This window comes from Rutidosis leptorrhynchoides, chromosome 4, assembly GCF_046630445.1.
Source record: "Rutidosis leptorrhynchoides isolate AG116_Rl617_1_P2 chromosome 4, CSIRO_AGI_Rlap_v1, whole genome shotgun sequence".
NCBI lineage: Eukaryota > Viridiplantae > Streptophyta > Magnoliopsida > Asterales > Asteraceae > Rutidosis > Rutidosis leptorrhynchoides.
Genome location: NC_092336.1, coordinates 571713215 through 571738956, shown reverse-complemented (window position 1 = coordinate 571738956; position 25742 = coordinate 571713215).

Genomic DNA, 25742 nt, shown 5'->3' with positions numbered 1-25742 from the left:
TATTATTATTATTTAATTATTATTATTATTATTATTATTATTATTATTATTATTAATATCATTATCGTTATTAATATAAGTATTATATTATTATTGTTATTGTTATTACTATCGTTATTATCATTAAGGTTATTATTAATATTATTATTATTATTATTATTATTATTATTATTATTATTATTATTATTATTATTATTATTATTATTATTATTATTAATATTATAATACTTATTAGTATCTTTATCATTATACTATATACTAAATATGGACAACGGTAGCCAATAACATCTCGCCACCTACCCTTAAATCACTGTAGCTACTGTAGCAATCCTATAGCTACTGTAGCAATTTTTTTTTTTTAACACCACTTTGTAAAAAAAAAAAAAATACCATCGTATATGGCGTCAGCCTTTGATTGGTTAATAACATTCGTGAATAGTAACTACTATTTTAATCGACCTACTAAATTGACCCGACCCGGTACTGTATCATCTTTTTTCCCCTGCTCCTTTACATCCACCTGTTGGTACTATCTTTACACCACTTAGTACAACATATAAATGCATTTCAAAGAAACAATTCCAACAAAAAATAACAAGTTTTATAAACATAAGAGAAGATCTTCAATCTAACCTACTTCACAAGATCTTCAAACAAAAATCTGATACACTAACCTCAAAACCCACCATATCCATTTCTGTTCTGTTTCCACAAACCTCAAAACCCACCAAATTTTTTTACCGGAACTACACGCGCCACCAAATTCTACCGTCGGACTTCTGTTTTTTCGGCAATTATCCAGCTTCTTCCAGCCATATTCCGTCACAGAGAAGGCGTCTGAAAGTTACAGGTGGCCACTGGTGAGGGCTTCGCCTGAGAAGATGACCGGATACTTCAAAAAAACGCCGAAAGGGAGGAAGAAAAAGAGGTAACGAAAAGTACGAAGAAAAAATCACCGGAACAAGACGAAAACAAAATGATAAAAGAAAAATCTAGCGAGACGGAGGTCATCCGGACCATCGGAGAGCTACCGATGGCCGGAGGAAGGAGATCGGCGATGGAGATCACAAACCGGCACAGTAGAACCAGGAAAGGAATTATGGATGAAGAAAAACAAAGTCGTCGGAGGATTTAAAAAAGAAAAACAGTTGCACACAAAACAAAAAAAGGGAGAGTTTGTGGAGTTTTTGAAATGAGTTACTATAGCAAAAAGTTACACAGTATTATGTTGAGTCTATGGAATAAAATATGGAAATAAACTCAAACTTAATGTGGTGAAAGTGATATGATAAAAGTAAATGATAAAAGGAGTGATCATGAGAAATTGGGTCCACACTAACATGGATTTTATTATTCAATTTATTTTTTAAAATTTATAGTATTTAAATAGTTAATATTAGTGTAATTTTTAAAATTTCGTTAAAAGGTAGCTTCACCGCAGCGAAGTGCGGTAGTCTCAAATCTAGCTAAAACTAATATTAGTATCATCTAATTATTATGATTACTATTATTATCATTATTATGAATACGATATTAAAGAAGACTAAAAGCTATTAAACAAGTCGATTAGGAAATAATGAGTATAAGTATCATGATTCAGTTAAAATATTGTTAAGATTATGATTTAGATAAAAATATCATTTTCATTATTTTTTTTTATCATTATTAGTAATATTATTATGACATTAGTATTACTACAAAAGATTATTATTTGATATCAAAATTATTATTATCATGAATAAATATCAATATTGTTATTATTATTATTATTATTATTATTAAAATAATTAATATTATTATTATTATAAAATAATACAACTTTTGGTTCATTATTATTATTATCAATACAACAACAACAACAACAATACCCAATCCCGCATATGCGAGGTATGGGGGAGGTGAGATGTAGACAATCCTTCCTCTATCCTAGAATAGAGGAGAAGTCGTTTCTCTATCCACGAGTCGAGAAAAATTCTCTACCCACATGAAGAGAAAGTCATCCCTACATTTTTTAATCAAATAAATACTTGATATAAATAGATATTTATGATACATATCACTACATTTTTATCATTAAAAAGATATTATGTGAACATTATACAAATTATAATACTTACTATATAAAAATTTATTTTACTATATATTAATATAAATTTTTATCATTAATAAATTATAATAAATGATGAAATTAAAATATTGTAAGATACTGATTTAAATAAAATTTCATTTTTATTATTTTTATCATTATTATTATTATTATTAAAAGTATCATTAATATTAAAACTATCATTCTATTAAAATTAGCATTTTTAATAGAACTATCATTGTTATTATAAGATATCATTTTTTAGTATCATTTTTGTATTATAATTATTAAAAATTATCATTTTGAATAGAGTTATTTTTTTATTATTATTGTTAATATTAAAAAATATAGTTATTATTAAAATTATCATGATTAGAATTATCATTTTATCATAACTAATATCATCATTAGTAAATATAAATATTGTTATTATTATTAGTAGAATAATAATAATTATTATATTTATTACAAAATAATACAACTTCTACTTATTATTATTATTATTATCAATATTATTTTATCAAATGAATATGTGATACAAAGATATTTTACCACATGTAATATAATTACCTTAATAATACATACCACTATATTTTTATTATATTAAGTGATCTTTATAAATTTTATTACTTAAGATATATAAAAGTATATTTTTATTATTATATATAAATTTTAATATAAATTTTTATTTATTAATAAATGATTTATATTATTTACTCTAATAAAATCTGTTAAATATATTTAAATATATAAAACGACTATATATAAGTTATATAATAATCATATATAGATTTTAGAAGTCATTTTGGGTCAAGTTGACTTTTGCTGACTTTTGCATATCAGTCTCGAGCATTAAGATTGTGATACACTATGATCTGACCTAAATTGTTAGACAGATTTGACCAACATATAAATATATTTAATTAATATAGGTTCGTGAATCCGAGGCCAAACTTGCACTTATTCAATGCCGTCATATGTATTTTTACTACGAAATACAATATTGTGAGTTTCATTTGCTCCCTTTTTAAATGCTTTTGCAATATATATTTTTGGGACTGAGAATACATGCGCTTTTAGAAATGTTTTATGAAATAGACACAAGTAATCGAAATTATGTTCTATGGCTGGATTATCGAAATCGAATATCGCCCTTCAAGTCTGGTAACCTAAGAATTAGGGAAATGGCCCCTAATTGACGCGAATCCTAAAGATAGATCTATTGGGCCTAACAACCCCCATTCATGTTTATGGATGGATTTAGTACTTCGAGATTATTATTATACAGACATCGATGTCTGTGGGGATATTCTATGCATTATGGTTAATGTCGGTTACCAGGTGTTCAATCCATATGAATAATTTTTATGCAGATGGCTATATGCATGCATGATGTTTATGAGAAATTGAAATATGAAATCTTGTGGTCTATTAAAATTATGGAAATGATTGATTACGATAAACTAATGAACTCACCAACCTTTTGGTTGACACTTGAAAGCATGTTTATTCTCAGGATTGAAAGAAATCTTTCGCCGTGCAATTGCTCATTTTAAAGATAATAATTGGAGTCATTCATGACATATTTCAAAAGACATTGCATTCAAGTCGTTGAGTTCAATAAAGATTATGATTAATCAAATGACGGATTAGGTCATTTATAGTTGGATTTTATGAAATGGTATGCATGCCTGTCAACTTTCGATGTAACGAAAGTTTGTCTTTTAAAACGAATGCAATGTTTGTAAAATGTATCATATAGAGGTCAAATACCTCGCAATGTAATCATATGTTATTGTATTCATCCTTATGGAATAGGACGGGTCGTCTCATGTGGTATCAGAGCGGTGGTCTTAGCGAACCAGGTCTTGCATTAGTGTATCTAACGGATAGTTATTAAGATGCATTAGTGAGTCTGGACTTCGACCTTAGTTGCATGTCAAAAAGTTTTGCTTATCATTTCTTGTCGAAAAATTACATGCTTATCATTCTTAGTCTAGACACATTTTACTGCATTGATTGCATGAATAATGTATAGACAAAATTCATATCTTAGTGTATCTACTAATTTATATCTTAGCGTATATGTTACTGTAAACTTTGCCTGACATATTCCGTAAATTCCTCCGTAATCTACGAAATCTTTTGTTCTATATATATAGATATTCTATGTAATTAGAATACCATCCGATAACCGGAAATCATTTCATATCGAAAAATCCTTTATTCAATAGTACGAAATGGAACTCGCCACTAGTTCAAGTCCCTCGAATTCCGATATGGAGTTTCACTCGAGCTCCGAAAGCAGTGTGACTGGAATGGATCAACCAATCAGCCATCATCTATTCTGGATGAATTGGGGATGGATTCGTAGCCTCCTCAATCATTGTAGACAAGAAGAAGGTGATCCCTTCCATCCATCACATTGCCCTTTTGACTGTAACGACCCGGAAATTTCCGACCAAATTTAAACCCTAAACTCTATATGTTTCCGACATGATAAGCAAAAACCCTAATGTTAAGTCTAGAAAGTATGAAATCCATATTTGGATGATTAGTTATCCTTTGACCAAGTCTGACGATTCACGAATATTTATGTGCGTATACGATATATACTTATTAATTGATAACATTAACAAAGTATTAGATATGTAATATTTAGGTTTGGATATAAGATTATTATGTTTATCAGCGAGAGTAAAAGATAACTTAATAAGTATCTGAAACTGTATCTGTCAAATTATTAACGAATCGTTTTAATTAAAACAAAGGTTTTAACGTTATCTTAAAAGTCGAAATATTTCTAGAAACCTTTTGACAAACTACTAATGATAACGGTCCGTGATTTGAATAAAAATGAATATTTAAACAAAACGTGTTCATTAGATATATTTTTGGTATTTTATAAAATGATTAAATATCAGATTTAACTAAAAATATAACGTCTTGAATTTAAATACATTTTTAAAAGTAATGAGACTTTTATTTATACAAGGAAATGACCACAATGCTCAAAAGATTAAGTTACATTTTTAATGGGATTGTTTTTATAATTTAAAATCCATTATTTTGTCAAAGGTACAAGTCACTAAACTTAAAAGGTTAATTTTCTTCGCGTATGAAACTTTATTTGAAAAACCGGAACCGGAACATTAGTCACGTGACAACGTAAAAGTAATTTTTGTAAAAAGTATATTTTTACCCTTAACATAAATATAATATATTATTTAGTTAATTATAAAAATTAAATATATTAAATAAATAAGAATTAAATTGTTTTAATTAATATAAAATATTAATTATATGTGTCGGCATACCAAAAACTGAATGGGAGACAGCTGTTATCGTGGGCCCGCGACTCGCGGCCTCTGGTGCCCTAATACTCCGCGACACGCGCCACACTGGAGCCCACCATACTCTCTTTAAAAACTCGGGTGTTTGCAGATTGTGGGGATCATATTTTTCTTTGGTGTCAATCTTAATACTCCGTAATAATTATATCCTTTCATCAAACACCTGCACACACTCACACCTAAATAATTATAACTATCTACTACGTATTATTTATCATATTTATTTTTTTTATTATTAATTTTATTACTAAAAATTATTAATATTAATATTAAGATTGATAATCTTAGTATTATTATTATTATTATTATTAATATCAATTTTAGATTATGAGTATTATTAATACTACTTATACACAAAATGGTATGACGGGGTTCTGCCCAAGTGTTTCCAAAACTGGTTTTGTGAGTGAGATAGTAACGAGGAAATTATGGGTCATAGCTATGGAAGTTATGGGTATGGATCGGGGGTTTTGCTTGTGAGCTAAACTAGTATTTATCGCCTTCGGGGTGTTTATATATCTATCCTGCAATATTGAATCTCAATATTAATACGTTCGTGAATCGAAGGCCAATCTTATAAGTTACCAATGGTGTTATATGTATTTTTACTACAAAATACATTAGGTGAGTATATAGTCCCTTTTAAACTTTAAATATTTTTGGGCTGAGAATACATGCGCTGTTTTTATAAATGATTTACGTTATAGACGCAAGTGATCAAAAATAAATTCTACGTTGAGTTGTACCATGGCATATCTCTTTATACTTGGTAACTGCTAATTACGTGAGGAGCGTAAACGCGAATCCTGTTGATAGATCTATCGGGCTGACATCCCCAACCGGGCTGGACGACCAGCATTTAACGGTTGCACAGTACTTCGTTTCGTTACTACACTTGGTACGGTGTAGGGTTTATTTAAGAGTATGCTGCTGTGACTTTTAGTTAAGTATGGTTACCAAGTGCTCAACGTCTTTTCATACACGAGGAGTGTATTATGTATAAACTTTAAATCTTGTGGTCCATTGTTATAACGCTGCTAGCATCAAACCTATATATCTCACCAACTTTATGTTGACGTTTTAAAGCATGTTATTCTCAGGTACGAATTAAGTCTTCCGCTGTGCTTTAGCTCATATTAAGGATACTAGTTGGGACCATGTAAGCCATGATACAAGAACGTTGCATTCGAGTCATTGAAGATCATTAAAGACTATTATTAAGTAAATGACAGATTAGGTCATTTGGATATTATGAAATGTTAGACGAACATATCAATTTTTGATGTAATGATAGAATGCCCTTTTAAGAATAAATGCAACGTTTGAAAAATGTATCATATAGAGGTCAAGTACCTCGCGATGTTATCAACTATTGTAATTCGTTTGTAATCAATACGGACTTCGTCCGGATGGATTAGTTCGGGTTCTTTCAGTTGGTATCAGAGCGTTGGTCTTAGCGAACCAGGTCTGCATTAGTGTGTCTAACTAGTAAGTTGTTAGGATACATTAGTAAATCTGGACTTTGACCGTGTCTGCATGTCAAAAGTTTTGCTTATCATTTCTAGTCGGAAATCATCTACTTATCATCCTTAGGGAATTACCTGCTTATCATTCTTAAGTTTAGACACGTCTTACTGCATTTAGTGCATCGATAGTGTATAGACAAAATTGGTATCCTAGCGTATCTATTACTATAGACATTGCCTGACGAATTTCAAAGATTCTCCGCAATTCACGGGATTTTAAGTATTATAAATACATATGTAAATTATGTATTAAGAATACCAAACTCAACTCCTATAATCTATTTCAAACCAAAAATTCATTTCCCCTACTATACAAGATGGATTCTTCATCCAGTTCGAATTCCTCCGACTTCGATAGCTACGCCGATATGGATTTCCAATCAAGCTTCGAGAACAGCATCACCGGAATGGATCAACCAATTTCCCATCATCTATTCTGGATGAATTGGGGATGGGTTCGTAATATACTAAATTTCTGGAGGCAAGAAGAAGGTGATCCATTTCATCCACCAAATTGTCCTCTTAACGATGAACCTGAAGCACTTACCGGCGAACCTATACGAAACACCATTTTCTCGCTCATTTCTAGAGTATCTCATCATGATTACATACTATCCCATATTTCAAATCTTGTTCATTCGCTCGTTCCAACCGTCAATCATCCCGGTATAATAGAAGAAGTCAACGAGCTTCGCGCTCGGGTAGTGGCTTTAGAAAATACGGTGCGAAGGTTACAAACACCAGCAGCAGCAGCATAATCTGTATCACCATCATCAACGTCGACAGTACTCTTATCATCCCCAAACCACAACCACACCGTAAATCTTAACATCACAAACTGTATCTCGAATATCAACATCACATACCTCAAAAACCTCATCGGAACTTCGAGTATGATCTTCGTTCTATATATCAATCTACATCGATTATCTTCGCTTTACGTATCATTCTACCTCATTTTTTTCCTCGTTCGACATAGTGATTATGTAATTTCTAAAGTTTTAGAGATTATGTAATCTAGTATTAATAATAAATCAAATGAGTTTTTGACTCATTAAATCCATAATTACATCCGATGAAAATATATATGCAAGTATATTTTCATAAAGATTGTAATTAAAATTTTTTTTTGTACAAACTGTTAATGATGGAAATATTTTAACGGGTGGGTAGTACCCGAGAAATATTTAGAATTCACATTAATAAGTTACACTGTACATTCTTCGAATCTGATTGAACTATCATTTACTATCCTACTTACAACTATCGATATACGTATCCGTTCACCACAGAATAACCATTTCTATTCAAATTTCATATTTGGATTTTGACCTATCAGAATCCAACAAGTGGCATAACGAAGAAAACATTGGACAAAAATAAAAAGTGTTAGAAACAAACGAATTAATTAATTGAAATTGTGATAGGATTTCACGCTAACTGTTCTGGCTAACTGTTCCCAGCTAACTGAATAACATTTAATTTATCGCAATTTACCTTCTCGCAATTTTAATTTCTGCACTGTACATACTGTCGGGACACATGTACAACAATACGTCGGATTAATTCTGAGACAACACGTTGTATAATGGGTCATGATATATATTTATTTATTTTACGCATTTTAAATAACGGGACACGTATGCAAGGTTTCGATTTATCATATTGACCCATCTATATATATATTTTGGAACAACCATAGACACTCTATATGTGAAGGTGGGAGTTGGCTATACAGGGTCGGAGTTGATTCCAAAATATATATATACTTTGAGTTGTGATTGACACTGAGACTGGTACACGGGTCACGATAAGTATTAATTATGTATATTAAATTATATATGAATATATTGAACTGTTGAACTATCGGACCATTGGACAATCGGACTAATAGACTACTAACTATGGACAAGTAAAATGAATTAAAATATTGATTATAACATATGAAACTAAACTAATCTTTAAGTTTGCCACTTGATTCTATCTTAAACCTCATTTCGTACCTTGACGATTACAATTCGCATTCACAACTTTTTATGATTCTTGAAAACACCTCGATCGGAAAGATGAACCAACCGTACTTCATCTACGGAAGAAAAGATTTATGCACCTGAAAAACTCTCGAAATCCAAATTCATAGTTTAACACATATCGTGTTGAATCCTTTGCCATTTATTAGCAAAAACAACCTTACGATTCCTTTTCAAAGTAGCCAAATTTGTCACAGCTCCATCAAGTTAACTTCGACTTCTCAGCAAGACTAGTCTTATGATAACCTCGATAAATATACGTTGTCCTTTTGTCATTGTTACCGGAGAACCTTTTTATCCCACGACATTATCAGCAGATGTATCAGCAGATCTTCATCCCTTTGGCGAAATCAGCAATCAGTATTTTGAAAATCTTGCAGAATTTCTTCCGTCAACGTCTATCCCCTAAGAATTTCATACTCCGAATGTGAAGTTTCTGAAAAACACTCTGAACTGCGAACTAGTTCTAGAAATGCTGATGAAGCAGCAAAAACTGTAAACGACTCTAACAGTCAAAAGTTTACAATAAAATACAGTGTGTTGGAAAAGCTCAGAAAAAGAGAAGGTTGGGAATAGGAAAACAGATTGAGTAAAGTATGAAAGAGGTTGTGGATAAATCACAAGGACTGAATCTGCCTTCAAAGAATCCAAACAATTCCGTGTCTGCTAAAATCATTAGCAAACACCTTACTCCTCATTCTAAACTTTCACAAACAACTCTTCCTCGTTATCCATCGATGATAAGAAATCTAAGATAATCATCGTGCTTATCATTATAAATATCCTCAATATTTCTGAAGATATTTTCACAACTATACTTATCTGAGAACATTTATCTCTCCGTAACATCTGCGTTACAACATAAAAGAAACTGTGTTAGTTTCTAAGTTCTAAAACCTTCGAGTTTAAGATAGGAATGTTCTAAAGCAGTGTTGGGAACTGATGCATGAATTAGTATAATATAATGAAACTTGATCAACTTCAATATATTACGGTAATACATGTTAAGTTTCTAATGGAATGTGATGATTCACAGTACCATCATCATGTGCCATGTTACACGGCTCTTACATTCTATCCAATTCCGAAACGTATTAAGAACATATCGTCTCAATAGTTCTATCTTTCCCAAGTTATTCTGGTAATTTGACAAATCAAAATCGTGCCATTACCATTCCTTTCTGAGAATATTAGCTACGTTAATTTCGAAACTCATACCTACGAATTCCGGACCATTGCTCGCTTAGCTTGAGGACGGGAAGAAGAAACAAAGGAACAAAGCCCCGCAGTAGAAATTGGGGTAAAAATCACAGCAAATAGGAGGAGATATTAACTATGGATGACAATGATTATAGAAGACAGAAGCAGGAACATCGAAGTATAAAGGAAGATATAAAACCTAACAACCACCCAGAATTTACAGACCGTGTATATCGATGCAGATAACAATATAAAGACACGGGAGAACTAGAAACATTATAAACACAAGAGAATAGTAAAAGTAAATAGATTCTTCTGGTGGTAGATGACAGATGTAAAAAAAAAAAAAAAATCAAGGATTAGAAAAGGATGGAGCATATTGGCAAATATCTTTAAGTAAGAATTAAGAAGAAAGAGTAGAAGATGTGGGATATGGAAATAAGGGAACGAAGGGGGTAGTTTTATAAGCGAAATATCCGACAAAGAAATCACAACAGATTTGTCACATGAAAATCAAAGAAGATCCTGATCGCTGAAAAATCAAATCTTATTACATAAGATTTTCTTTAAATCCCTTAAATTCTGGAACTCAATTCTAGTCACGTCATCGGTTAAAACAATTCCATATTCACTCATTTCATTCTTTTGTGATAGCTCCACTTGTGCGTTTCACATGATCGAATCATTTTATCCATATTTTTCGATAATAATAAAACTCTATTATTACCTCATATTCGTCATGAAAACATTCCTATTGTTATTTATGACAACCTCTACTAAATTTCGGGGACGAAATTTCTTTAACGGGTGGGTACTGTAACGACCCGGAAATTTCCGACCAAATTTAAACCCTAAACTCTATATGTTTCCGACACGATAAGCAAAAACCCTAATGTTAAGTCTAGAAAGTATGAAATCCATATTTGGATGATTAGTTACCCTTTAACCAAGTCTGACGATTCACGAATATTTATGTGCGTATACGATATATACTTATTAATTGATAACATTAACAAAGTATTAGATATGTAATATTTAGGTTTGGATATAAGATTAATATGTTTATCAGCGAGAGTAAAAGATAACTTAATAAGTATCTGAAACTGTATCTGTCAAATTATTAACGAATCGTTTTAATTAAAACAAAGGTTTTAACGTTATCTTAAAAGTCGAAATATTTCTAGAAACCTTTTGACAAACTACTAATGATAACGGTCCGTGATTTGAATAAAAACGAATATTTAAACAAAACATGTTCATTAGATATATTTTTGGTATTTTATAAAATGATTAAATATCAGATTTAACTAAAAATATAACGTCTTGAATTTAAATACATTTTTAAAAGTAATGAGACTTTGATTTATACAAGGAAATGACCACAATGCTCAAAAGATTAAGTTACATTTTTAATGGGATTGTTTTTATAATTTAAAATCCATTATTTTGTCAAAGGTACAAGTCACTAAACTTAAAAGGTTAATTTTCTTCGCGTATGAAACTTTATTTGAAAAACCAGAACCGGAACATTAGTCACGTGACAACGTAAAAGTAATTTTTGTAAAAAGTATATTTTTACCCTTAACATAAATATAATATATTATTTAGTTAATTATAAAAATTAAATATATTAAATAAATAAGAATTAAATTGTTTTAATTAATATAAAATATTAATTATATGTGTCGGCATACCAAAAACTGAATGGGAGACAGCTGTTATCGTGGGCCCGCGACTCGCGGCCTCTGGTGCCCTAATACTCCGCGACACGCGCCACACTGGAGCCCACCATATTCTCTTTAAAAACTCGGGTGTTTGCAGATTGTGGGGATCATATTTTTCTTTGGTGTCAATCTTAATACTCCGTAATAATTATATCCTTTCATCAAACACCTGCACACACTCACACCTAAATAATTATAACTATCTACTACGTATTATTTATCATATTTTTTTTTTTTTATTATTAATTTTATTACTAAAAATTATTAATATTAATATTAAGATTGATAAGCTTAGTATTATTATTAATATCAATTTTAGATTATGAGTATTATTAATACTACTTATACACAAAATAGTATGACGGGGTTCTGCCCAAGTGTTTCCAAAACTGGTTTTGTGAGTGAGATAGTAACGAGGAAATTATGGGTCATAGCAATGGAAGTTATGGGTATGGATCGGGGGTTTTGCTTGTGAGCTAAACTAGTATTTATTGCCTTCGGGGTGTTTATATATCTATCCTGCAATATTGAATCTCAATATTAATACGTTCGTGAATCGAAGGCCAATCTTATAAGTTACCAATGGTGTTATATGTATTTTTACTACAAAATACATTAGGTGAGTATATAGTCCCTTTTAAACTTTAAATATTTTTGGGCTGAGAATACATGCGCTGTTTTTATAAATGATTTACGTTATGGACGCAAGTGATCAAAAATAAATTCTATGTTGAGTTGTACCATGGCATATCTCTTTATACTTGGTAACTGCTAATTACGTGAGGAGCGTAAACGCGAATCCTGTTGATAGATCTATCGGGCTGACATCCCCAACCGGGCTGGACGACCAGCATTTAACGGTTGCACAGTACTTCGTTTCGTTACTACACTTGGTACGGTGTAGGGTTTATTTAAGAGTATGCTGCTGTGACTTTTAGTTAAGTATGGTTACCAAGTGCTCAACGTCTTTTCATACACGAGGAGTGTATTATGTATAAACTTTAAATCTTGTGGTCCATTGTTATAACGCTGCTAGCATCAAACCTATATATCTCACCAACTTTATGTTGACGTTTTAAAGCATGTTATTCTCAGGTACGAATTAAGTCTTCCGCTGTGCTTTAGCTCATATTAAGGATACTAGTTGGGACCATGTAAGCCATGATACAAGAACGTTGCATTCGAGTCATTGAAGATCATTAAAGACTATTATTAAGTAAATGACAGATTAGGTCATTTGGATATTATGAAATGTTAGACGAACATATCAATTTTTGATGTAATGATAGAATGCCCTTTTAAGAATAAATGCAACGTTTGAAAAATGTATCATATAGAGGTCAAGTACCTCGCGATGTTATCAACTATTGTAATTCGTTTGTAATCAATACGGACTTCGTCCGGATGGATTAGTTCGGGTTCTTTCATTGACGAAGAACCTGAAACAGTTACCGGCGAACCTGTTTGAGATACCATTTTCTCTCTCATTTTCCAGTGTATCTCGTCATGATTATATACTATCTCAAATTCTATATCTTATTCATCCACTTGTCCGAACTGACAATCACCTCGGTGTAATAGAAGAAGTCAACGAGCTTCGCGCTCGGGTAGTGGCTTTAAAGAATGTGGTGCAAAGGTTACAAGCAACAGCAGCAACACCGGCATCAACAGCACCACCATCATCAACACCAACGGTACCATTACCACCACCACCAACAACATCCGCATCCCACACCTCAACATCACAATCTGTACCTCGAGCATCAACGTCATACGCCCTGTAGATACCAAGGAATACCAACAAAAACAAATGATGAAGTATTGATTCATAACTTCATTGGAGAAGCATTCTGCGGTGATTATGTAATCTCTAAAGTCTTAGAGATTATTTATTCCGGCCTTAACCATAAATCGGACGAGTGGATCGAAATGATAGAGGGGAGAATAGAAAACCTAATAGAAATAATGTGTGCGTTACAAAATAGATTTGTTATAAAAGCAGCATCACCGGCACCGTCAGTACCGCCAGCATCACCATCAGTAATACCAACACCAGCAACACCAGTAACACTACAAGCTTCACCAGTTACATAACCACCAACGATATCAACACCACAATCACCTATGGACATATCGAAAAAACGAGTTAAGAAGTATTAACTCATCTTTTCCAAAGAATTTATATATTATATAAATTTTGGAAACATAATATATCTTTTCGTACTAAGCTATTATGTATGAATTGAAAAAAAGGGGTAGATACTACTCGGTTAATTCATATTCATATGCCTAATATGCTATAATGTACATCCTTTGTTAGCAACTTAACCATCATTAACTACAATCTCTATTTTAAATTCAATGAATTCCATTTCATAATAAACTAAGGGTATTATTCAATTACATATTTGATTTTACACTTTCGATATACTCGAAACTTTCTAGACAACATCATTCGTACCTTGCGAAGTTCACAAGAATCCCACGAACACCAACATCATTCACCGAGTAAATATCAATAAAAATGAATAATGAAGTATTAATTCATAATTTCATTTACGTTGAAGTGATAATCCACGAAGATTACGAAATTTCTAAAGTTTTAGAGATTATTCATTTCTAGTTCTAGCTGAAAATCAAATGAGCTTAATATGATATTAACTCATTAAATCGGTATTACATTTGAAGAAAATATACATATTAATATTTTCATAAAAATTGTAATAAAGTTCTCTCATACAAAAGATTACTTGTGAAATTTTTAACGGGTAGGTAATACCCGAGAGATATATAAATTCACAATTAATATGACTCTGATTCAGCAAATCATCCACTATACTCCCCACTCTCACAATAATATACATTCTTTTAAAGAAATCAAAACAACCATACTTATTCAAATCCAATTACATATTCTGATTTTGAAATCTCAGAATTCAATTTAAGATATAACCGGTATTATCACTCTTAGATTCCAACATCTTTCAAAGCTATAATTTGACTTCAAAACTGTGCTAGAACATCATTTCTATTCATAGAACCCAGAAAAAATATTTGTATCATTCAAAATCCTAGAACATCATATGTATATTAACAATTACAATCTGTGTTCAAACCCCTCGAAATTCCTTAAGACACTTCAAATAATGAACAATCGAGATGATGATCCAACCACATGTTACCCACCGTCATGCACCTGAAAAACTCTCGAAACCAAAGTCATAGTTTAACACGTATCCTTGTCAGATCCTTTGGCATTTATTACTAAAAATAACTTTTCAATCCCTTTTCAAAATAGACAGTTTTGTCACAGCTCCAGCAAATCAACTTCAATTGCTCATTCGAATAAGCCTTATTATAACGATTACCCCTTCATCATTATTACCGGGGAACCTTTTATATCTCGCTACATTAGCAGTAAACTTACCAACAACTTCATCGATCTTTAAGCCTCTCCAAAAAATCACTATACTTATTCATTGAAACCCTATCATGTACTCACCTGCATCTTGTAATGGTAGTTGTCATACCAAAAAGCTTGAATCATTATTCTCGAATTTTGCAGCAATTCTATGCCAACAGTTATATATATACATATAACGTCTATCTCCAAGACTTACATACTTCGAATGTGAAGTTTCTGAAAAACACCCTAAACTGTGAACTAGTTCTCGAAATTTTTAAAAATGCTGATAAAGCAGCAAAAACTGTAAACGACCTTAACAATCAAAAGTTTGATGATAAAAGAATGAGTGCGTTGGCAATGCTCAGAAAAGGAGAAGATTTGGAACTGGAAAATGGATTGAGCAAACTATGAAGGAGGCTGTGGACAAATCATAAAGACAAAATCTACTTTCAAAGAATCCAAATGATTTAGTGTCTGCTGAAAGCGTTAGCAAATACCTTACTCCTTACTTTAAAACCCTTACGGACACTATTCTTCATCATCCTCTGATCTTAGATATTCTAAGATATCATTAAACTTTTCATTATAAATATCATCGATATTTCTGAAGATATTTTCATAACTATGCTTATCTGAAATCACTAACCTCTTCGCGATATCAGTGTCACATCAGAAAGGAAATGATTTTAGTTTTTAAATTCTGAAAAATTCGAACTTAAAATATGAATGTTATTGAATTAGTGTTGGGAACTGAAGCATGAGTTAGTATAATATAATGATACTTGATCAACGTAATTATATTACAGTAAGTCATGATGAGTTTCTAAATGGAACGTGATGATTCACAGATCATAACGTCATCATGTGCCATGTTACATGACTCTTGTATTTCAACTAACCTCTAAACATATCAAAAAAATATTTTTCTTGATGATTCGGCCTTTTCAGGGAGATTCTGGTAATTTGACAAATCAAGATCGTGCTATTACAATTTCCTTCTTAGAACATTAATTATGTTCATTCTGAAATTCATATCTACAAATTCTAGACCGTTACATGCGGTGCTTAATGACAAGAAGAGAAAACAAAAGAATGAAGCTTCGAAATAGAAATTGGAGTATAAAGTGCAGCAAATAGAAGAGAGCATTAACTGTGGATGACAATGATTATAGAAGACAAAAACAGGGACTTTGAAATATAAGGGAAGATATAAAGCCCAATAATAACTCAGAAATTACAAACCATATATATCAATGCATATAGCAATATAAAGACACGGGAGAACTAAAAACACTATAAAACCAAGAGTATAGCAGAAGTAAATAGATTCTTTCGGCGACAGATGAAAAAGAAGAATAACAGATATGAAGGTTAGAAGTATATCAAGAATCAGAACTGGATGGAGCATATTGACGAATGCTTTAAAGTATGAGTTGAGGGAGAAAGAATAGAAGGGTGAGTGGTGGAAATAAAGAAACGAAGAGAGTGGATTTATAGAAAAATATCCAACAGAGCAATCAAAACAGATTATCGCATTTAACCAAAGCGGATCCTAATTTCCTTAATTACCGAAGAACCAAATCTTATTACGAAGATTCTCTCTAAATCCCTTGAATTCCGAAAATCAACCGTGACTACGTCACCAGTTAAAACTAACCTGCATTTACTCATTTCACTCTTTTGTGATAGCTTCACTCGTACTCTTCACAAAATCAAATTATTTTGTCTATATTACTCGATGATGATAAAACTCTAATTTTCAGCTCGTATGCGTCATGAAAACATACTTATTGTCAGCCATGACCATTCCAATCAAATTTCGGGATGAAATTTCTTTAACGGGTAGGTTCTGTGATGACCCAGAAATTTTCGACCAAATTTAAACTTAATCTATATGATTTAATGTTTCTGACACGATAAGCAAAATCTGTAATGTTGAAATCTCAAAAAATTTGAACTGTGTTCATGTAATCAATTAGCCTTTGACTGTGCTCGATGATTTACGAACATTTATGTGTATATAGATACGTATATATAATATAGTTATATTAATTGAAAACGTTAACAAAGTATTAGATGTATAATACTTTACATAAACGTATTTGTTTCAATATATGTTTAATATATTTATCGACAGAATTAAAAGATAATATCAAATGATTGAATTATCAGATACTTTGTGATATGATTACGAGTCCATGTTATGAGGTCCACTGTGATTTAAGAAATCTATTCTTTTTGACAACATTCGGAAAATGGTAAAGTGATTTATAAGTAAGAAACAAATGTGTCAATTAACGAGAACTAGTCAAGGGTTAGTGGAAATTCCTGTTTAATTTCCAATTCATGTTTTATAATATTTTCCTCGTGACCTTGATAAGATAACTATGTTAACTTTCATTTTATTTAATATGAAAGTAAGAACATGGAGTGTAAATAACTTAGATGTTGGATATCGACAAGTTAAGTAACTTGACATTTTTCATTAAGATGATTTCATACGTTTATGTAACCTTTGGACTTTATCTGATGCTTCACCAACAGACTGTAATTTAAAAAAATTAAAACCTATTATGAATATATATAATTCTACTTTTCTAAAACGTTTTATGATATAACGATTTCCATTATTTTAACCTTTTAACAAAATGATTCTTAAATATATTTAGTTTTGGAAAACAAAATTATCATATTTATTTGATTTAGTTTCAAACGTACAAAAACGTTTTCAGTTTAAAAAGAACTTTATTATAAAAAACGTATAAAACTTTTATAAAAATCTAGAACCACTTTTGACAACTCATTACTTAACCAGTATGATAAAGATAACGATATTTATATTTTATTTTATTAAATATATATAACAATTTAAATTAATATTATATATATTTATACGCATATTATACGTACATAGTTTTGTACTTTTACTATACTCTAACTTTACCTTTACTTTACTTTTACTTTACTTTAACTTTAATAATTCACTTTAATAATTCATACTTTAATAATTCACTTTAGTAATTCATACTTTAATAATTCACTTTAATAATTCATACTTTAATATTTCACTTTAATAATTCAAAAATCTATTATAAATAAAATTCAATAGGTTTCATTATTTCATAGAAACTTGAAAATATATTTCTCTAAACTCTCTCAATCGATTTACATATATATATATATTTACTCAGTATTATTTTAAGATATTATTAGTATACATAAAATACTACGACGGAGTTATGTTCAGACGATTTCAAAATAAGTTTTAAAACAGGATAGAGCTAAGTAAATTACGGGTTATAGATATGGAGGTTATGGGTATTGTTCGAGGGTATTGCTCGTGAGGTCAACCTAACGTTTATCATTTTCGTTGCGTCTACGTACGCTCCTGCAATATTGAATCACAATATTGATACGTGAGCATTTATATCGTATCTTTTATATTTTAATAGTGTATCTCTGACTAGTGCTCGAGTATATATGATTATGCATGTTTGTATGCTTAGTTTCGTCGTTAAATAGTTTATGATAAATCATGAATTTAATACATATGCTACTAAGATAAGGTATATGATATGCATGTCGTTGGAAAGCTGTCAAAAAATTAATAACTTTTCATTTAGAAAGCTTATGGTTTCGATGAACGGATTAAAAGATATGGTCAACTGAATTATTATTAATTTTAGTATCATTATTATTAAAATGATTATAATTATTACTATCATCGTTATTATTATCGTTATTATTATTATTTAATTATTATTATTATTATTATTAATATCATTATCGTTATTAATATAAGTATTATTATTGTTATTGTTATTACTATCGTTATTATCATTAAGGTTATTATTAATATTATTATTATTATTATTATTATTAATATTATTATTATTATTAATATTATTATTATTATTATTATTATTAATATTATTAATATTATTATAATACTTATTAGTATCTTTATCATTAAAACTAATATTAGTATCATCTAATTATTATGATTACTATTATTATCATTATTATGAATATGATATAAAAGAGGACTAAAAGCTATTAAACAAGTCGATTAGGAAATAATGAGTATAAGTATCATGATTCAGTTAAAATATTGTTAAGATTATGATTTAGATAAAAATATCATTTTCATTATTTTTTTTATCATTATTAGTAATATTATTATGACATTAGTATTACTACAAAAGATTATTATTTGATATCAAAATTATTATTATCATTAGTAAATATCAATATTGTTATTATTATTATTATTATTATTATTATTATTATTAAAATAATTAATATTATTATTATTATAAAATAATACAACTTTTGGTTCATTATTATTATTATCAATATTATATTATTTAATCAAATAAATATTTGATACAAATATATATTTATGATACATATCACTTTTTTATCATTAAAAATATATTATGTGAACATTATACAAATTATAACACTTACTATATAAAAATATATTTTACTATATATTAATATAAATTTTTATCATTAATACATTATAATAAATGATGAAATTAAAATATTGTAAGATACTGATTTTATAATAAAAATATCATTTTTATTATTTTTATCATTATTATTATTATTATTAAAAGTATCATTAATATTAAAACTATCATTCTATTAAAATTAGCATTTTTAATAGAACTATCATTGTTATTATAAGATATCATTTTTAGTATCATTTTTGTATTATTATTAAAAATTATCATTTTGAATAGAATTATTATTTTTATAAAATATTATTATTATTATTGTTAATATTAATAAATATCATTATTATTAAAATTATCATGATTAGAATTATCATTTTATCATAATTAATATCATCATTAGTAAATATAAATATTGTTATTATTATTAGTAGAATAATAATAATTATTATATTTATTACAAAATAATACAACTTCTACTTATTATTATTATTATCAATATTATTTTATCAAATGAATATGTGATACAAAGATATTTTACCACATGTAATATAATTATATTAATAATACATACCACTATATTTTTATGATATTAAGTGAACTTTATAAATTTTATTACTTAAGATATATAAAAGTATATTTTTATTATTATATATAAATTTTAATATAAATTTTTATTTATTAATAAATGATTTATATTATTTACTCTAATAAAATCTGTTAAATATATTTAAATATATTAAACAACTATATTTAAGTTATATAATAATCATATATAGATTTTAGAAGTCATTTTGGGTCAAGTTGACTTTTGCTGACTTTTGCATATCAGTCTCGGGCATTAGGATTGTGATACACTATGATCTGACCTAAATTGTTAGACAGATTTGACCAACATATAAATATATATAATTAATATAGGTTCGTGAATCCGAGGCCAAACTTGCACTTGTTCAATGCCGTCATATGTATTTTTACTACGAAATACAGTATTGTGAGTTTCATTTGCTCCCTTTTTAAATGTTTTTGCAATATATATTTTTGGGACTGAGAATACATGCGCTTTTATAAATGTTTTACGAAATAGACACAAGTAATCGAAATTATATTCTATGGTTGGATTATCGAAATCGAATATCGCCCTTCAAGTCTGGTAACCTAAGAATTAGGGAAATGGCCCCTAATTGACGCGAATCCTAAAGATAGATCTATTGGGCCTAACAACCCCCATTCATGTTTATGGATGGCTTTAGTACTTCGAGATTATTATTATATAGATCTCGATGTCTGTGGGGATATTCTATGCATTATGGTTAATGTCGGTTACCGGGTGTTCAATCCATATGAATGATTTTTATGCAGATGGCTATATGCTTGCATGATGTTTATGAGAAATTAAAATATGAAATCTTGTGGTCTATTAAAATTATGGAAATGATTGATTACGATAAACTAATGAACTCACCAACCTTTTAGTTGACACTTGAAAGCATGTTTATTCTCAGGATTGAAAGAAATCTTCCGCTGTGTAATTGCTCATTTTAAAGATGATACTTGGATTCATTCATGGCATATTTCAAAAGATGTTGCATTCAAGTCGTTGAGTTCAATAAAGATTATGATTAATCAAATGACAGATTAGGTCATTTATAGTTGGATTTTATGAAATGGTATGCATGCCTGTCAACTTTCGATGTAATGAAAGTTTGTCTTTTAAAACGAATGCAATGTTTGTAAAATGTATCATATAGAGGTCAAATACCTCGCAATGTAATCATATGTTATTGTATTCGTCCTTATGGAATAGGACGGGTCGTCTCATGTGGTAACAGAGCGGTGGTCTTAGCGAACCAGATCTTGCATTAGTGTGTCTAACGGATAGTTATCAAGATGCATTAGTGAGTCTGGATTTCGACCTTAGTTGCATGTCAAAAAGTTTTGCTTATCATTTCTTGTCGGAAAATTACATGCTTATCATTCTTAGTCTAGACACATTTTACTGCATTGATTGCATGAATAATGTATAGACAAAATTCATATCTTAGTGTATCTACTAATTCATATCTTAGCGTATCTGTTACTATAAACTTTGCCTGACATATTCTGTAAATTCCTTCGTAATCTACGAAATCTTTTGTTCTATATATATAGATATTCTATGTAATTAGAATACCATCCGATAACTGAAAATCATTTCATATTGAAAAATCCTTTATTCAATAGTACGAAATGGAACTTGCCACTAGTTCAAGTCCCTCGAATTTCGATATGGAGTTTCACTCGAGCTCCGAAAGCAGTGTGACCGGAATGGATCAACCAATCAGCCATCATCTATTCTGGATGAATTAGGGATGGATTCGTATCCTCCTCAATCTTTGTAGACAAGAAGAAGGTGATCCCTTCCATCCATCACATTGCCCTCTTGACGAAGAACCTGAAGCACTTACCGGCGAACCTGTTCGAGACACCATTTTCTCTCTCATTTCCAGAGTATCTCGTCATGATTATATACTATCTCAAATTCTAGATCTTATTCATCCACTTGTCCGAACCGACAATCACCCCGGTGTAATAGAAGAAGTCAACGAGTTTCGTGCTCGGGTAGTGGCTTTAGAGAATGTGGTGCAAAGGTTACAAGCAACAGTAGCAACACTGTAGTGACCCGAACTTTTCCATGTTTATTTATATATATATTAAATGAAATTGTTATTTACATGATTAAGTGTTTCCAAACATGTTAAGCAATCAAACTTGTTAAGACTTGATTAATTGAAATAGGTTTCATATAGACATTTGACCACCCAAGTTGACTGGTGATTCACGAACGTTAAAACTTGTAAAAACTATATGATGACATATATATGGTTATATATATAGTTAACATAATTTTATGATAAGTAAGTATCTCATTAGGTATTTTAACAATGAGTTATATACATAAAATTGAGTTTATTGAATTAAGAAACTCGAAACGATATATATAACCATTATCGTTATAAAAACGTCTTACTAAATACATATGAATCATATTAATATATTGATACACTATGTTTAATCATGATAAATGATAAGTAAACATGTCATTATGTATATTAACAATGAACTACATATGTAAAAACAAGACTACTAACTTAAGTTTTTCGAAACGAGACATATATGTAACGATTATCGTTGTAACGACATTTAAATGTATATATATCATATTAAGATATAGTAATATATCATAATATCATGATAATATAATAATTTAACATCTCATTAGATATAATAAACATTGGGTTAACAACATTTAACTAGATCGTTAACTTAAAGGTTTCAAATCAACATTTACATGTAACGACTAACGATGACTTAACGACTCAGTTAAAATGTATATACATGTAGTGTTTTAATATGTATTCATACACTTTTGAAAGACTTCAAGACACTTATCAAAATACTTCTACTTAACAAAAATGCTTACAACTACATCCTCGTTCAGTTTCATCAACAATTCTACTCGTATGCACCCGTATTCGTACTCGTACAATACACAGCTTTTAGATGTATGTACTATTGGTATATACACTCCAATGATCAGCTGTTAGCAGCCCATGTGAGTCACCTAACACATGTGGGAACCATCATTTGGAAACTAGCATGAAATATCTCATAAAATTACAAAAATATGAGTAATCATTCATGACTTATTTACATGTAAATAAAATTACAAATTCTTTATATCTAATCCATATACCAACGACCAAAAACACCTATAAAAACTTTCATTCTTCATTTTTCTTCATCTAATTGATCTCTCTCAAGTTCCATCTTCAAGTTCTAAGTATTCTTCATAAATTCTACTAGTTCTAGTTTCATAAAATCAAGAATACTTCCAAGTTTACTAGCTCACTTCCAATCTTGTAAAGTGATCATCCAACCTCAAAAAATCCTTATTGTTTATAGTAAGATATCATTCTAAATCAAGGTAATAATCATATACAAACTTTGATTCAATTCCTATAACTATAACTATCTTAGTTCGAGTGATAATCTTACTTGAACTTGTTTTTGTGTCATGATTCTACTTCAAGAACTTTCAAGCTATCCAAGATCCTTTGAAGCTAGATCATTTCTTGTCACTTCCAGTAGATTTACCAACTAAACTTGAGGTAGTAATGATGTTCATAACATCATTTGATTCATACATATAAAACTATCTTATTCGAAGATTTGAACATGTAATCACTAGAACATTGTTTAGTTAATTCTAAACTTGTTCGCAAACAAAAGTTAATCCTTCTAACTTGACTTTTAAAATAAACTAAACACATGTTATATATCTATATGATATGCTAACTTAATGATTTAAAACCGAAAAACACGAAAAACACCGTAAAACCGGATATACGCCGTCGTAGTAACACCGCGGGCTGTTTTGGGTTAGTTAATTAAAAACTATGATAAACTTTGATTTAAAAGTTGTTCTTCTGGGAAAATAATTTTTCTTATGAACATGAAAGTATATCCAAAAATCATGGTTAAACTCAAAGTGGAAGTATGTTTTCTAAAATGGTCATCTAGACGTCGTTTTTTTGACTGAAATGACTACCTTTACAAAAATGACTTGTAACTTATATTTTTGACTATAAACCTATACTTTTTATGTTTAGATTCATAAAATAGAGTTCAATATAAAACCATAGCAATTTGGTTCACTCAAAACGGATTTAAAACGAAGAAGCTATGGGTAAAACAAGATTGGATATTTTTTGATTGTTGTAGCTACGGGAAATATTGTAACAATTCTATACAAATCATATCCTAGCTAACTTATATTGTATTATATATGTATTCTAATATATTATGTAATCTTGGGATACCATAGACACGTATGCAAATTTTTTGACAGATCATATCGACCCATGTGTATATATTATTTGGAACAACCATAGACACTCTATATGCAGTAATGTGGGAGTTAGCTATACAGGGTTGAGGTTGATTCCAAAAATATATATACTTTGAGTTGTGATCTAGCCTGAGACGTGTATACACTGGGTCGTGGATTGATTCAAGATAATATATATCAATTTATTTCTGTACATCTAACTGTGGACAACTAGTTGTAGGTTACTAACGAGGACAGCTGACTTAATAAACTTAAAACAGTAAAACGTATTAAAAATGTTGTAAATATATTTTGAACATACTTTGATATATATGTACATATTTGTTATAGGTTCGTGAATCGACCAGTGGCCAAGTCTTACTTCCCGACGAAGTAAAAATCTGTGAAAGTGAGTTATAGTCCCACTTTTAAAATCTAATATTTTGGGATGAGAATACATGCAGTTTTATAAATATTTTACGAAATAGACACAAGTAAATTAAACTACATTATATGGGTGAATGATCGAAGCCGAATATGCCCCTTTTGCTTCGTAGCCTAAGAATTAGTAAACCGATCTACTAATTTACGCGAATCCTAAAGATAGATCTATTAGGCCTAACGAACCCCATCCAAAGTACCGGATGCTTTAGTACTTCGAATTCGTTTTTATCATGTCCAAAGGATTTCTCGGAATGATAGGGAATATTCTTATATGCATCTTGTTAATGTCGGTTACCAGGTGTTCACCATATGAATGATTTTTATCTCTATGTATGGGATGTATATTGAAATATGAAATCTTGTGGTCTATTATTATGATTTGATAATATATAGGTTAAACCTATAACTCACCAACATTTTTGTTGACGTTTTAAGCATGTTTATTCTCAGGTGATTATTAAGAGCTCCCGCTGTTGCATACTAAAATAAGGACAAGATTTGGAGTCCATGCTTGTATGATATTATGTAAAAACTGCATGCAAGAAACTTATTTTTGATGTAATATATTCTTATTATAAACCATTATGTAATGGTCGTGTGTAAACGGTATATTTTAGATTATCATTATTTGATAATCTACGTA